We start from the raw sequence: 16,475 nt of genomic DNA on the forward strand, positions 1-16,475 counted from the left end.
ATTTCTGAATGTTCCCTCATCACCAAGATAAGTTGTATTTCCATCTTATCAGAAAAAAAAATGTGCCCATTGCTTTGATTTCAACCCTCATTGGAAGGGAAGGACAGATAGGTCAGAAGGGAGTCAATGCCAATAAGATGCTTTTTGTCCAAATTTAAGCAACAAAGACATTCAGAAGGAGTTGCTCCTAACCAGGGCTTACCTGGAGTCCATTAGGTTTTGACAAATAAATGCTTTAAGTGTTCAGTGGCCCTTACTGCAAATGCTCCACTGGACAATCAAATCTACAATGACAAAAGACAATCACAGCTATTAAAATTTTGAAACAGAAACTAGAAGATTTCTTTTTCTTACATCTTGTAGTTTTGGTGAAAGCCAGTTATGATGTAGTCAGGTGATATGCCTTTAGTCATATGAGGGTTAGATGTCCAAGGAAAGATTAATCCTGGTGAAAGTATGCTGAGGTCTAACTATAAGGAGCTCAGAAAGTGTTATCAGAGTTTATATAAAGCTATGGACTGATATGTTCAATTTAAAGGGCTCCCACTAATTTGAAAGTGTACCATTAGAATCCATTTATAACAAAACAGGGGATTCAAATGAAAGGAGCCAGATGCAATCATTGTTTTTCCATCAAAACCTTAGTAATATCTGCTCCCTGATTCCATGACTTATATTTGGAAGCTCTTTTCCATCTACCAGTTCAGCAACTTATTTCCTAAAGTCATTTTTATCAGCATTTAAGCCAGGAAGCCTCTTCTAATTGTAGTTAAATGATGCTATTTAAACAGCAAAAATTTAAACAGTTAAAAAATTTAAACTTGAAAGTGTCACCCTAGAATAGAGTGGAATCCCTTTTATTCAAGAAGGTCAAATTAGAGCATTGTTGGCGAACTTCTCCAACACAGGAAAGCCACGGTGTTTCAGAAAACATCTTTCAGAGAGTAAAAATCAGAAAGTAAGAAATAAAGCAAAGTCATTGATTATTTCAGAATAAAACTACCCCCAGTTTCATCAATAAGTATTCTTTTACACTGTACATGGAAGACATAAATAGCATGTGTTTTCAGATTCTGAGAAGGTCTTCCTTAAAATATGGAACTAAACCAGGCACCTGTGGCTCAGGCCTGTAATAATATCTCTGCAGGAGGCTGAGATCAGAGGATCAAAATTCAAAACCAACCTACGCAGAAAGATCCGTGAGACTTTTATCTGCAATTAACCAACAAAAAGCCAGAAGTGAAGGGATAGATCATGTGGAAGATTGAAAACACTAAGAAGAAAAGCCAAGACAATGAGAGGCCTTGAGTTCAAACCCCAATACCACATGCACACACCTAAAAGAAGGAACTATATTTCATTGATTTGTCATATATATATATATATATTTATATATATATTTATATATAACTACATTGAGATTTGTATGTTTTGGTGACAGAGATTTGGTCATGAGACTTTCCAGGATTAGGGATCCCTAGAGTGAACCTCTTTATGAAAATGAGCAAGGAGGTGTAGATAGGTGGGCTTACCAGACTTTGCATGCATACATCAAATCATAATTTTTTTTAAATCCTACAACTTGGCCTTAATATCTAGAAGTAGTAATTAAATTCTACAAAAGGGACACATGAAATCCTGAGAAGTGAAGCCCAGTGGTTAATTATTTATGCAAGTACTGCCCCAAATACCTTACTCTGAGCCTGGTACTGAGCAGTTGTTCAATTGACAATTGTTTAATTTCTTGGATCTGATTTGTGCACTCACCAGCTAGAGTAAGACAAAAATGTCACTTCCTAAATATACCATTTAATCAGCTTGTCCTCCTGTTCAATAGAATCTTGAATACAACTGTCTCTAATAATACTTAAAATCCATGTCAAAGCCAGGTGAAAATATGCCATAAGGTCTTCTGTTATCTATGTAACCAACGACATTGTCATCATTTAAAATAATTGTTCCCATAAATCCACTATTTTCTAAATGTTACACAGGTTAGCTATAAAAGAAAAGGTTTTTTCAGCAGTCTTTTAGGTGATAATCATTAGCATTTATGAAGCTACAATTGAGTTAGTTAATAATTAAACAGTAGAATTTGAGTTATCTAGAATCCTTGGGAATATGTCAACCAAAGAGCAGAATTTCTGGATGACTGGTCATTATTGCATAGCTCTAAAACTCATAAAACCTATGTAAACCAATACCCTTTGGATATAGTCTTTTCCTCACTAAATTCTACGTTCAATTACTTACCTTAAAAACCATATAACTCTAACTTTTTATTTCTTCAAAATAAGTTCATCATTACAGAATCAATGGAATAATCAGGCTATTTGCTCCTATTTTAGCCACCCAAAAGTATTCTTTGAAAATCTTATGTCTGATTCTTTTCTTTTTCCTATCAGCACTTTAGATGCTGAATCTTTGTGTACAAAGACCGAGTTTAGTATTAGTTTATGTTATTATAATGAAATTTGCGAGACAGGATAGGTTTTTATAAAGAAAAGAGGTTCATTTATCTCCCAATTTCAGCTGTCAAGAGCAAGAGCTCACTTCCAGCAATGGCTTCTTGATAGCAACTTAGCACAGAGTATCATATGGCACGTGGACACACCACAGGGAATGAACATTCTGTCCATCTGTGTCTGGTATCTCTCCCTCTTCTTATAAAACCACCAGGATTCAATCTTGGGGTCTCCATGTTAATGGCCATTATAAAGCTAATTACTTTCCAAAAGTTCTACCTGTGAGGACTACCACTGACTTCAGTCTTTGGGAATTGAACTCCAGCATGAATCTTTATAAGTATGCACTAACCTTCTTGCTTCAACTCTGTTTGTCTCAACCTGCTTGCTGATTTCAATCTGCTGTGGAAGCCAGGCACTTGGACTTGTTAGATACCAGTAGCAAGTGAGCAGAGATGTATCTATATTAGGTGCCCCTGAAACACTCATAAGCATTGATATTTGAATAGGATGACACACATTTGGGTTTCTCAGTGGTTTTCCTCAGTTTATTTTCTGTCTGATAGTTATGCATCCGGAAGTCTGGGTTTCCAAATGCTTTAAGAAGTGCAAAAAATTCCCATGCTCCTGGATTGGGAGGGCTAACATCGTGAAAATGACAATCTACAAATTCAATGCAATACCCATCCCAATCCCAAGAACATTCTCTAATTAAATAGAAGAAGCAGTCCAAAAATTCATTTTGAAAAATAGAAGACTACAAATAACAAAAACAATCCTTAGCAGGAAGAATCATGCCAGAGGAATATCAACACCAAACTTCAAACTCTATCATAAAGCCGTAGTTGTAATGACAGCTTGGTACTGGCACATGAGGACGAATAGAATAGAATTGAAGACCAAGAACCCAAAGACCTATGGCCATTACGTTTTGAAAAAGGAGCCAAAACACAGCATGGAAGAAAGACAGCCTCTTCAACAAATGGTGCTCGCAGAACTGGGTATGCACATGCAGAAAACTGAAATGAGATCCTTATATATCACCCTGACAGGTAAGGGAATAATCCACTAGTTAATAATAAAAAGTGCAGGTTTTTGTAGAAAACTAAAGCTAGATCATTATATATCACCCTGCATCAGAATCAACTCCAAATGGATCAAATAACTCAGAGTCAAAGCAGACACTCTGAAAACATTACAGGAAGGAATAGGAGAAACCCTAGAGCTCCTTGGCACGGGCCAAAATTTTCTTAATAGAGACCCAGAAACATAACAAATCGCAAAAAGGGTTGGATAAATGAGATTGCAAGAAACTGCAAAGCTTATACATGACAAGATCAATCAAAAGCTCACGGATTGGGAGAAGATCTTCACTAGCCATATAATAGACAAGGGTCTCTATCTAAAATATATTTGGAACTCAAAAAATTAAATCCCCAACAACAAATCCTCAAAGAATCAACTGCCCAATGAATAAGTGGGCTAAAGACTTAAAGAGAAACTTCTCTGAAGAGGAAAGAAGGATGGCCAATGGACACATGAAGAAATGTTCAACATATCTACCCATTAAAGAAATGCAAATCAAAACAATATGGAGATTTCATCTCACCCCACTTAGAATAGCTATACTCAAGAACTCTAATAACAACATAAGTTGGAGGGGAGGTGGACAGAAGGGAACCTTACAGCACTGTTGGTGGGATGTCAACCACTTTGGAAAGCAGTATGGAGGTTCCTCAAGAGAGTCCACATAGACCTCCTCTATGACCCAGCAATCCACTTTTGGGCATTCATCTGAATGATTACAAACAAGACCATACTAAAGCTACCAGCAAGCTATGTTTATTGCAGCAATATTCACCATAGCTAAGATATGGAACCAACCCAGATACCCCTCAATAGATGAATGGATCAAGAAAACGTGGTATATATACACAATGGAATTCTATGCCTCCATCACAAAAATGACATTGCCGCATTTGTTAGGAAATGGAAAGACTTGGAGCAAATTATATTAATTGAAGTAAGCCAGGCCCAAAGAAACATAGGTCCCATGGTTTCCCTTATTTGCAATAACTAGTTCATGTCTAAGACAAGCAGAAAATGTCAAAAGCTATGTACATATGATGATATAAGATGATGTTAAGTGAAATCAACCCCAAGATAAGGACACAAACATATATTTTTCTTTCTTGCTATTGTTTCTAATGTATTCATAATGTACCATGTGATTTTTTTGTTTCTTTCTATGTTACTCCCCCATGGTATAAACCCTGTTGTCAATGTATTTGATTCTTGTGGCCTGCATCTTGTCTAATTTGGGGAGGGGAAGGGAAAAAGCAAAATGCTGAAATAGGGATACAGGTTGACCCATTGTAAAAATGAGATATACACGACACTATGTTGAAAACAAACTTTACAACTTTGGCAGGAAGTGGGAGGAATAGTTGTGGAGGTGGGGGGGGGAAGGGATGGTAGGAGAAAACAAAGGAGGGGCAACAATGCTCAATAGGACATGTACTCATTACCTTACTCATGTAACTGCAGTATTTTCACAATAAAAAACATACAAAAAAGTTCAGGTTTTTGTACATTACCTCCCCTTCTTTGTACCTGCTTTTCTCTACCAAGCTTTCATAAGAATACTCTCACTTTCAAAGAGCTTACAAGCTTGTTGAACTATACAAGGCATCCAAATGAAGAAGACTGAGAACATTTGCAAATGAGATTTTCTCAATAGAATGTTTATGGGAGCTTTAATGGAATCAGACATAGATGAAAATGTACTTGTACCTAGGGCTCTGAAGAGAAATTAAAATAAGCTGGGCTACATTGAAATTATGTAAATGGGTGATACTGATCAAGATTCATTGTATTTATATACTACTTGGTGGAATGGCAACTCTTTTGTACTACTACTTAAAGATTACAAAAAGAATGACATAATGGAGGTTAGGAGGCCAGTAGTCCTAAATACTTGGGGATAGAGATCTAGCGATCACAGTTCAAGACCAGCCTGCATAAAAGTTCACAATAGTCCATCTTACTCAATGGAGAGAGGCATATGTTTGTTAGCCCAGCTACTCAGCAAACACAATGGCAGGGTCAGTGGATCATGACTTCCATTACAAGTGACATAGGGAAACACAAGTAGGAAGATCACTGCCCTGGTAGCCTAGGCATAAAGCGAGACACTAAGCAATAACCAAAGGCAGGGTCTTCTGGTACACCAGCTAGCTGCCTTATAAACATGAGTCTCTGAAATCAATCAGTGCTGAGGCTAGCCCCTCCCACAGCCTACCATGTCCTCTCAATATAATACTCCATAAAATAATTTCCTCTTGAAACATTTTAATCATTTCCACATACAAAGCCAAAGTGTTGTAGTGGAGTACTAGATGTGTTTAAATTTGACACTTGGTTATCACTCCATTCATATTGTATACTTCATATTGTATACTTCATACTGAATTGATAGTTTACCAGAAAACTCTTGTTTTATAGTGACGTCCAAATTTAATAACACACCATTATCTGTGGCATTTTATGATAGCATTGACCTCATTTCCTTTCATTGCTTTTCATTTTTCACTTTTAATTGTCTTTCTCCCCAAAGAAGCCAACTGTGGTTTTCCTAAAAGACCAACTCCTAGGTTAGTTCATTCTATAAGTTCTCCATTACAGTAATTACTTTGAAACAAACAGAAATGAATATATTTACAGAGATAAAAGATGTTTGAAAAAGTATTAATAATGATAGGATATTTTGCTGTAATAGTGTCCCTGTATGGAGCCTTGAACTTATCATTTAATTTCCCACTTCTTGTTCTTCATGCTCAAGGGGTATAGAGAGGCAGTGGTCATGAGAACACAGAAACAGGTCACTAAAACACAGATGGGAATTAGACAATTGCTGGCAAGTACATTCTGGAGATTCAACTGAGTATTTTAAAATACAGATCTAGGTTTAGATATCCAGCTAGGATCAGAGTATCAAGGATAACTTCTTAGACTGTGACCTGCGGTGCTGATAAAGAGCATACAGGAAAAGTCAGGCAAAGCAGGGAAAGGAGAGTGCTACCAGTGTAGGTAGAGAGAGCAAGTATAGAGAATTGAGCAGGGGCAAGAAGTTGGCTGGGACCTTTGCGGTTTGTGCTTGACCCTGAGTCAATCTGAAATCACACAGAGAGGCATCGCCTCATCTGTTCTGGTCAGGAATTTAGCTCTATCTTAAGTGACAAAGAAGACTAAGTATGGAAAAACCTCATATTTATGCTGAACTAATCTCTCTTTTGGTTCTAGGGAGGATCTATTTGACAGGTATGAGAGTGGCAAGCAGATGCAACTGGGTGGAAGAGTAAACGAGAGACAAGAAAGCCCAAAGAAGAAAGCACTATGATATCGTGATGCTCGTTCAGGAACTCAGCTGGTTAGGAAAGGGGGAAGTTATAACTGCAGAAACAAAGTGCAGGGTGGTTGATGTGGGGAGAGATGTCCAGATGAGTTTGAAGGTCATTATTTTTGTTGATATTTCCCCCTCCCACGCCATGCATTCCTACACATCCTTTCAGAGTTACAAGGAGACCTGGATTGTAGACTCCTAACATATAGTCCCTAAGTCCTATTTAACCTGTATATACTCAGTGTTTGGTGTATGCTGGGCACGATGTAACTAAATCAGTCCATAACGAATGAATGAACAAATGGCCAAATTTTATTGAAAGCAATCTAACTCTTTCCCAAATACCACCTACCACTCCAAATGCTCCTACTTCATTCTACCTCTAGCTCTGGGTCCCTTTGGTCTATCTTATCTTAAATTTCAACTCCAAGCTACTATTTGTTTTGCATTTACTGTGTTTCATTATTCTCTGGTGACTTACAAACATGGATGCTTAGGTTTTGCTCCTGGGGATTTTGATTGCTCTGGTTGTAATTCTTTTAAAAATGCCCATGAGATTCTTCGTAGTCCTCACATTAAGAACTATGCTTTCCTTCCTTGCGTTGACAAATGGGATTTTATTTCTGTATCCCTGTCCTCCATCTCTTCTCCTCAGGCATTATCAAAATCTGTGTATGCCAATCATAAGCAGGTCAAATGACAGCCTTTTCTCTTCATTTATCTAACTGTATATTAATCTTTTATTCTACTGAGAATTGAACCCAGATCTTCCTGTACCCTGAAATAAGTGCAATTATTTTGTGTGCTCATCAGATACTTCCATCAGCATTTCAGGGTTTCCACTTTCCTTAATTCAGATTACCTGAGATCCTCTTTTCTACAACGCAGCCTCCCCTACATTAGAGCTGCCTAAAGGGTTCCATAAGACCACACAAAACAGGACATTGCCTTCTTTTATTTGTCTCCTCCTACAATGGAGAGTGATCCCAACACTTGCCTTATGTCTAGCTAGTTCTTTCCTAACCTTGGTCTCACACCACCCTTGTTCCTTGGATGCAGATGTTCCATACAAGTATTTAGATTGTAAAGCTGGTTTTGTGTTACAAAGAGAAATATTTACTTCAGGACACTCCCAAATCTCAGCTGTAGGTATTAGGAAGAGCATTTACCTTACAGCTGCAGTACTTCTGCCACCTGGTGGTCATTTTCAGAATAGCAGGTTTTCCATACTGGGTTTTGTTTCTATAATCCTTGGACATTGTTTCCTACACTGCTTTACTTTTCCTTCTTCTTTATCTTCTTTCTTATTCTCATGACAACATTCCTAGGATGCAACCAATTTTTAATGTCTATTACAGATTTGTATTGCAAAACCCAGGATATATTTTCACCATAGAGCTGGCAAAGTAATTAAAAATTGAAGAAACCAAGTAGAACGTGCATTTATGCGTGCATGCACGCGGGCACGCATGCGCACACGCACACGCGCACGCACACACACACACACACACACACACACACACACACACACACACACACACACACACACACACACACACAGAGCCATATACATACCCCCAGTGGCTAAACAGACAGTTGGTATCCACAGACAATGCATTCCATGCATCAGCATGTTTAGGTCAGCCAGTCTGCACCATGTCCTGGCCAGCATCTCCAGAGTAGCTGGGAATCAAAAGAATTAACAGATACCATAAAAATGAGATAGCCATTGCGTTCTTATCTCATCTAAGCTAGTACTATAATAGCGTTTAATGCTTTATTCTTTTACTACTGTTTGCTTATCAGTACAGTCTAACCAAAAAGCAAAATAACAAAAAACTTGTGGCACTAAGAGAGAATCTGAGAGCATCAGGAGCAAGACTCGAAATTTCCATTAAAAATTTAAGATTAATTCACTTAAAATAATTGATCAAGTTTAAAGCTACAAAATAGCATGGAGTCATTTTGACATGAGGCAAAATATTCCCATTTGTTGGCAAAGCCATTTGCTTCCTCTAGCATTGCATTCTCCAGTAACCGTGGTTGTTATCACATTGGCTAAATATTATGGGTACAAAGTCACTAAAAGAAGAATTATCTTCTGTGTAGCACAAATACATTTATTAGAGGGCTGAAGGAGCTATGACACTGAAGAATGAAGGTAATGAAAGAAGGATGTGGGAAGGATGAGTCAGAGGCTTTCTACAGGTAAGTAATGAGGAAGAAATCTAAAAAAGCTAAGAGTGGACATGATATTTGGAAGGCTCACCACTAGACAGTGTCTTTTTTAGGGGTGTGGGGTCCGGTTGTGGGGCCTGAACTCTGGGCCTGGCCACTGTCCCTCAGCTCTTCAGCTCAATGCTAGCGCTCTACCACTTGAGCCACAGTGCCACTTCCAGCTTTTTTCTTTTTGCTTATGTGGTGCTGAGGAATCGAACCCAGGGCCTCAGGCATGCAAAGCAAGTGCTCTACCACTGAGCTACCTTCTCAGCCCCTAGAGAGTGTCTTGTCAACAAATACTCTCTAAAGAACTATTTTAAAGAGTGACCTATTATGATATGCTACTAGTTAACAGAGATTTGATGTGACCAATCGCTTACAGATTCTGTGATGAGGAAAATTGACTTTAAGAAGTAGTGTGCTCAAAAATAGGTAGAATGCAAGTAAAAATTTAATGCATATCCTACAAAACTAAGCAAAGTGAGGGAAGGGGTGGATTAGAAGGGAGGAGTAAGAATTTTGAAAGGGTGACATGGATCAAGATGCATTATATTCATAAACTGCTTTGTTGAATGGCAACTGCTTTATACAACTACTTAAAGATAATAAAAATGTTTTCTAAAAGAGGAATTAGTGTGCTCTACCAAAGAACACCAGAAAGTCAATGGCATTCAAACAGTCCATGATGCACAGACAAGGGCAGCTTTGAATTATTTGGTGATTACTCTAGTCAGACTGCTAGGAGTTGAAATCATATTTGCTTTATGGCCTGGAAGATAAATAATCCATCAAATGAATCCTTCTGCAATGGAACTGAGGCTTTCAAGAAGAAGAAGCCTCTACACCATTCCCTTACCTATCCTCAGTACACCTAGAGATAGTTTTACTTCCTTCTTCCCTATTTGGATTCCTTTTGTGCTTTTATCTTGCCTTACTGCTTTTGTTAGGAATACTAGTACTGTATTGAAGAGGAGTGGAGAGAGTGGACATTCTTGACTTGTTCCTGATTTTACTGGGAATGGTTTTAATTTTTGTTGGCTGCAGATTTGTCCTACACAGACTTTATTATATTGAGGAATGTTTGATATATTCCTAGCTTCTCTAGAACTTTGGTAAAAAAAAAAAAAAAAAAAGGGTACTGGATCTTGTAAAACGCTTTTTCTGCATCTATTGAGATGGTCACATGGTTCTTCACCTTGTTTCTGTTAATGTGTTGTATGTAGCGCTGTACCACTTGAGCCACAGTGCCACTTCCGGCTTTTTTCTTTTTGCTTATGTGGTGCTGAGGAATCAAAACCAGGGCCTAATGCATGCAAGGCAAGTGCTCTATCACTGAGCCACATTCCCAGCCCATGGGATGAATAATTTTTGATCATAGTGCATGACATTTTTATTAGTTGTTGAATTCATTTGGCCAGAATTTTACTAAGAAGTTTTGCATCTATATTTAGCTAAGAGATAGGCCTGTAGTAGTTCTCTTTTTTTGATGGATCCCTAACTGGTTATGGGTTGAGTGTAATGCTGGCTTCGTAGAATGAGTTTGCTAGTGATTTTTCAGACTGAGAACTGGGCTACACAGATTTCCAAACTAATCAGCAAAAGAACCAAGTTTTTCCTGTTGATATGCCTTTGAGACCATAGTAAGCATTTTTTTGGCTTAAGACATGACTTGTCATTTGCAACTCTAAAGTTTTCCTGTGATATGATTACATGATAACCTATTAAACCTGGAGGGTTTGTAGAAAATCTGGGTCACTAAACAATGTTCCCAGATATGTATTACTATTATTTGACTGTCCATCAATGGTTACCGGAGATCACACAAATGTCAACCCCACAGAGATGACAAACTCAGAAAAGAAATAGATAGAAACTTCTTCACGAATATAGACCTGAGCCCCTTCTAATCAAAAGAGACTCAGACTTAGTAGTCAAGTTTGTATTCTATTTGGTCATAATCTGCTAGAGTGGAGTACAATTCCATGGAGATAGGCCCAATGCCTAATGTTGCCCAGGTGCTTAGATATAAACCTGGTGAACCTCATGGGGGAGACACTTGTGAGTTTCTAGGCCTAAGTTTTGTTATGATACTCGCTACATGCTATCACATAGATATTTGTCCCTAGAACCATTTTCTTTGACCCCAAACAATTAGCTTCTAGTCTTCATTCTTTCATTCTAAAAGAGGTAATGAATCATACTAGGTTACCTGGTTTGTGACAAGAGACTGAATCTTTCAGAAAACATGATATATCATGTATAGCAAAGAATGAATTAAGAGTCCTAGAGTCCATGTTTCTCATGCATAATACCAAAAGAAAGAAAAAAAGCAAGAAGAAAGTAAAATCTTTAAATTGGGACTGATTTCTAAATCAGAGCAGATGGTAAACTAAGGGGAAAAGATGACTCACTACATCTATTTAGAGAAAGTCAGTGAACAGACTGCTACCCATGAATTTGTTTGCCTGTGAACAAGACTAAGGAATCTACCAAATTTATTAAATTGTCCTAGCATTAAAATGACTTATTGCAAATTAAATTGTTAGACAATCACAAATGTACTACTTGTCTTTATAATACAAAGCAACATACACCTACCAAACTATGGCCCTTGGAAAAAGAAAACTCTAGTAGTCATTTGATTTGTTGTAGATTGCCCATTTGATTATGTAACACAGTCACTGAAGTAGCCTCATTCAAAAAAGCTGATGATTTCAGCCCATGACAATCAATGCCTAGAATTCCACCCAATTTGTTTCTACCACAGCCAAGCACACTAGTAATCAATGATACCTTGTGTCAAGTAATTAATGATACTTTGTGTAGTGTCCTGAAATTCCTTTTAGATGGTTCCCTTTCCCAAGTCACCACTTCTTACACTAATTCACATATTGGACAGCCCTGCCTACCAAATATCTAATGTGTAGTCTATCTAGTTGTCTTATTTTTCTCCTAACATTCAGTTGTAAACCAAAGCAGTTCATCTGTCCCATTGCTTTATGGGTATTCACACCAATATCCACATGCATTTAATATTCCATCTAGAATATCCACTTTTTTTATTGTGAAAATACTGTACAGAGGGGTTACAATTACATGAGCAAGATAATGAGTACATTTCTTATCAAGCATTATAGCCTCCTCCTTTGTTTCCCCTTCTCATTCCATCCTCCCCTCACTCCCCCACAACCCTCCTCCCTCTCCACCAAAGTTGTAAAGTTCGTTTTCAACATAACGACTTGTACATCTCTTTGTTGCAATGGGTCCATCTGTATCCCTATTTAAACGATTTGTTTTTCCCTTGCCCTCCACAAATTATACCAACATCAAATACAGTGAAAGCAGGGATTATACCGTGGGGGAGGGATATACAAAGCAACAAAGAAATAATCTTATAAATGTGTTAGAAACAATCGTATGAAAGACAAAAACATTTGAATACGTATCTTAGGGTTCATTTCTCTAACATCAACTTATCTGACCTTTTCTGCTTGACTCAGACATATACTAGTTATTATCCACTCTTTTCAGAAAGATCCATGTGTCATAATCTTACTATGTTTCTCTTAAAAATATTGACTTATATAATTAATTTCTCCAGAATGTTTACCAAGTCTTAGCCATACTGTTAAAATCTGTTTCAAAAATGGTATTTTACATTTTTAGTGCTCATGTACAGAAGCTAAGTATTGCTACATATACTTCCAATGACAAAATGTTCACATCCCATTAATGCATCATCATGTAGAAAGACTGCATAGTGGAAGCTGGAATGAAGATAATAAGAAGTTACATCCTTTTATCTATAAGAACCTAGAGATGAATAGGAATGACATAGGAAAACAGCCTGGACATTGATCAGATTGAAACAAGGATAACTATATATATATATATATATATATATATATATATATATATATATATATATATATTCATGCACAATCCAGGTCTACTTTGTACATACATGATTGTGTATATCACACCCTGTATCCAGACAGCTTCCAGAGTTACAAGCACCATATTATATTTCTACTCATTGGGAACAATAGAGAAGTTGCTACAGTCTTCGGATCTATCACACCTACAAATGGAACTACACATGAATATGGAAGTTCATGTGTTACACAAAATTGCCATGTTGCCTCAGACTTTTAAAATCTGAAATGGCTCTAGTTTTTCTATGACTTTATTTTGGGATTTGTCTGACGTTTCCTTCTCCCGTGCCTCAGGCTGTACCTTTCCCACAGGAGCACTCTGGTTTATGACTGCAACATGGCAGGTGAGTTAACTTTACTTCCTTCAGGTGGAACTGGCTATTTCTTTTCAATGCAGTTACCATCTTATGCTTCATTAATAAATGTCTTGTGGGGAGCTACCTCAAAGCTGTATAACACTGTGTTCCTCACAGACTTTCAACCACTTATTTTAGCAGCCATTGGTATTTCTATTTTTCCTACTAAGCTATCAGTATAGTGGCTGTAAAATGATGCACTCAAACTCTATTATCCTGTATTAGCTATTTTTTATTCGATACAACAATACTGAAGAGTTAGTAAGCTAGGCCGAGACGGGAGCCACCCCACTTCTTAATGACAGAGAGGGCCAAGCTATAAATCATTCTGCACCCCTCCCCATTCACTCTAATTAGCCTCTCCCAGGCTCCTCCAGGGAAACAGGATGAACAAGAAGCTTACAAATAGAAAAGGCTCACTTTCACTCACAGTTTGGACATTTTAATCCATGGTTGTCTGTGCCCATTGTTTTTGAGTTGGTCAGTTACTGTACCATGGAAAGGACTGCATTTCGCATTTTATTGTTGGAAAATGATAAAGACAAAGGTCTGTTTCCCACAACTGCCTTCCACGCCATGTCTCAATGCCTGCAGGCCTCCAATAAGCCCCACTTCCTAAGGATCCCACCACGTATCCTTAGCACCACACTGGGGACTAAGCCTTGAGCCTGTGGGCATGCAGGAAACATTATAGACCCAAACTTACAATGGTCCTTTACATTTATTATTTGATAGCTTATTAATTGTAAGGAATGATACTTTTCTTCATATTCTCTTAAGTATGTTTACACGCATTTCTCTGCTTGTATCATACAGATCAACTCAATGACTCTTGACTTATTCTGTGGTGGCAAATCATTCCTAGACAATAATTTAAAACAACACATCATCGTAAAGCAATGATTGAAAACAATAATAGCATTTATTATCTCTCAGCTATTCTGTGGATAATAATTTCAGAATGGTTCAGTTGGATGGTTCTCACTCAGGTCATTGATGATGCTGTTAGTCGGGGGTCAAGTAGTATGACCTCTGAACTGGAGAGGCACTTCTGGGGGGCCACTCCCATAGCCCAGAAATTGGTAGTGCCTGTTAGTGGGAGGCCTCTCCGAAAGGCTGTCCAAATGTCCTTACAATGCTAACTTGGGGTTTCCCAGATTTATCCAAGTGCTGAAGGCAGAAGCTTGAATGCCTTTACAATCTCATCTTGGAATTGACCTCTGCTACCTCTACTGGTGATGACACAGCCCTGGCTTATATGGGAGGAATGGCACATGACCATGAAGATGAAGTTTATTTTGAACCATCATGTACATTGAAAGTTGTTTCACTCAGATTTGCTCAATATGGAAGCTTCTTTAACCTGGCTCTTATACCCTTTTGAAATGTCTTACTCACTCTTCAAGAACTTTCTTTTCTTTTTTTGATTATCATCAAGGTGATGTACAGAGGAGTTAACAATTATATAAGTAAGACGATAAGTACATTTCTTGTCAAATTTGTTACCCCTTCCTTCACTTTCCCCTACTTTCCCTCCACACCACCCCCTCACTCTTCAAGAACTTTCTTACAACAAGAAATTTCAATTGCATCTTCCCCTTCCTTTCCCCAACCCTAGAACAAACTGTGTCTTTAGGATTCCTTTCAATAGACAATAGTTTTGACAAACTAAGATGTAGGCTTTATCTGTGTTCATTAGTAGTGGAACACCATCGTTTCTAAAAACTCCTCTGGTGATATGGCTAGGAAGGAAATATGTGCATAAAAATATACATTTCTATATCTATATCTACAGTCATAACTTTATACTGATACTCCCATCTCAAACCCAACACTACACTACCCATTCCATGCTTCCTTCATTTGTATATTTTTATTTTCTTATTACCCATAAGTAGTTATAAAAAGGGGTTTTAATTCAGCATTTAATTCAGTTGGTGAGTACAATGCATACTGATCAATATCACCCACTTAAAAATCATTCTCCCCTCTCCAGCAATGAGAGTTCCAGTTACATTTTCCTTAATGTATGAAGCAAATTCTCAATTCCAGAAAATACTAAAAGTCATTTCAAAATTGTTTTCCCACACCAGAGGGAAACAAATCTATAAGATTAATATTTGTTTAGTAAATTTTATTTAGCCTTATGTCGTTAAGATATATAGTCAAAATTACATAACTCTTTCCCCCCTTAAATGTGACATTAGTCATCTAAAATACAATTGGATTCATTTGATTCTGAATATATTGCATTATAGCTTTCTCTTCATTTCCTTTTCATTTTGTTATTTTTGGTATGACAGACACAAAAAGGGTCCCAAATGCCAAAGATATATGGTAACTATTAACATTATTTTGCTCCTAGCCATCTTACTATTCCTGCAGGAAACAAAACTCACCAGGTTTTTAACTTCCTGCATTTCCTTCTTGCTAAAAGAAATAGAGATACATAAACATTCTTATTTCTTCTTGCATTTCATGGAAGTTTTTACTTGAGGATCTTGAGTATATTTGTCTCCTTAAATTTTGTGCCACCTTCGTTTTATCACAAACCTCAAGCTGTCAACAAATAGTTGGTGAAAGAAGAAAAAACAACTTGTGTTTGGTTTACAAAAAGATATACAAGATATCTTGGATTAGACAGCACTGAACTCATTCAGGAAGGGCCTAAAAGACAATAGGAAAGAAAAATTCTCCTACCATGCGTGTCTAGCAGCTCATCCAAATGTTCACTTTGTGCCTGGATGAAGAGATGGCCACTGGTCTTTATTGACTCAGTCTTGGTGCTGATAAGTTGTCCAAATGGACATAATTAGAAAGAATAAAGCACTATGTGTATAAATCTTGTGAACTGATGTGGATGTATGCATAAAATCACTATGTTTGATTCGGTTTCTCTTCAAGATGGACTAAACAGGTCCAGAGATGAAAGTATGAGCTTTGAAAAGGTTTGTCTAACTATTCTATCTTTGGAATGTCATGTACAAAATTGTTGGTTCCCATCCTTATATCTTTGAAGTATTGCGCATTCTCACAGAACACAGCACATAGCAGTTGTTTCCCAGCTAGAAGCTGGGTCAATGCATGGTCATTTAGC

General features: G+C 37.4%; 1 long non-coding RNA gene across 1 annotated transcript in view; it reads right to left on the reverse strand.

Moving 5' to 3' along the window:
• LOC138806260 (uncharacterized) overlaps positions 1-8,543 on the reverse strand; it is a 109,924-nt gene extending 101,381 nt beyond the window's left edge. Inside the window, exons 1-2 of the long non-coding RNA XR_011365754.1 lie at positions 8,443-8,543; positions 8,037-8,191 (exon numbers count right to left, since the gene is read on the reverse strand). This is a non-coding gene — a long non-coding RNA (uncharacterized lncRNA). The remainder of the gene's footprint in view (positions 1-8,036; positions 8,192-8,442) is intronic.
• Between the last annotated feature and the right edge of the window lie 7,932 nt (positions 8,544-16,475).

Source organism: Dipodomys merriami, unplaced genomic scaffold (assembly GCF_024711535.1).
Source record: "Dipodomys merriami isolate MVZ:Mamm:240054 unplaced genomic scaffold, mDipMer1.0.p SCAF_4, whole genome shotgun sequence".
Taxonomy (NCBI): Eukaryota; Metazoa; Chordata; class Mammalia; order Rodentia; family Heteromyidae; genus Dipodomys; species Dipodomys merriami.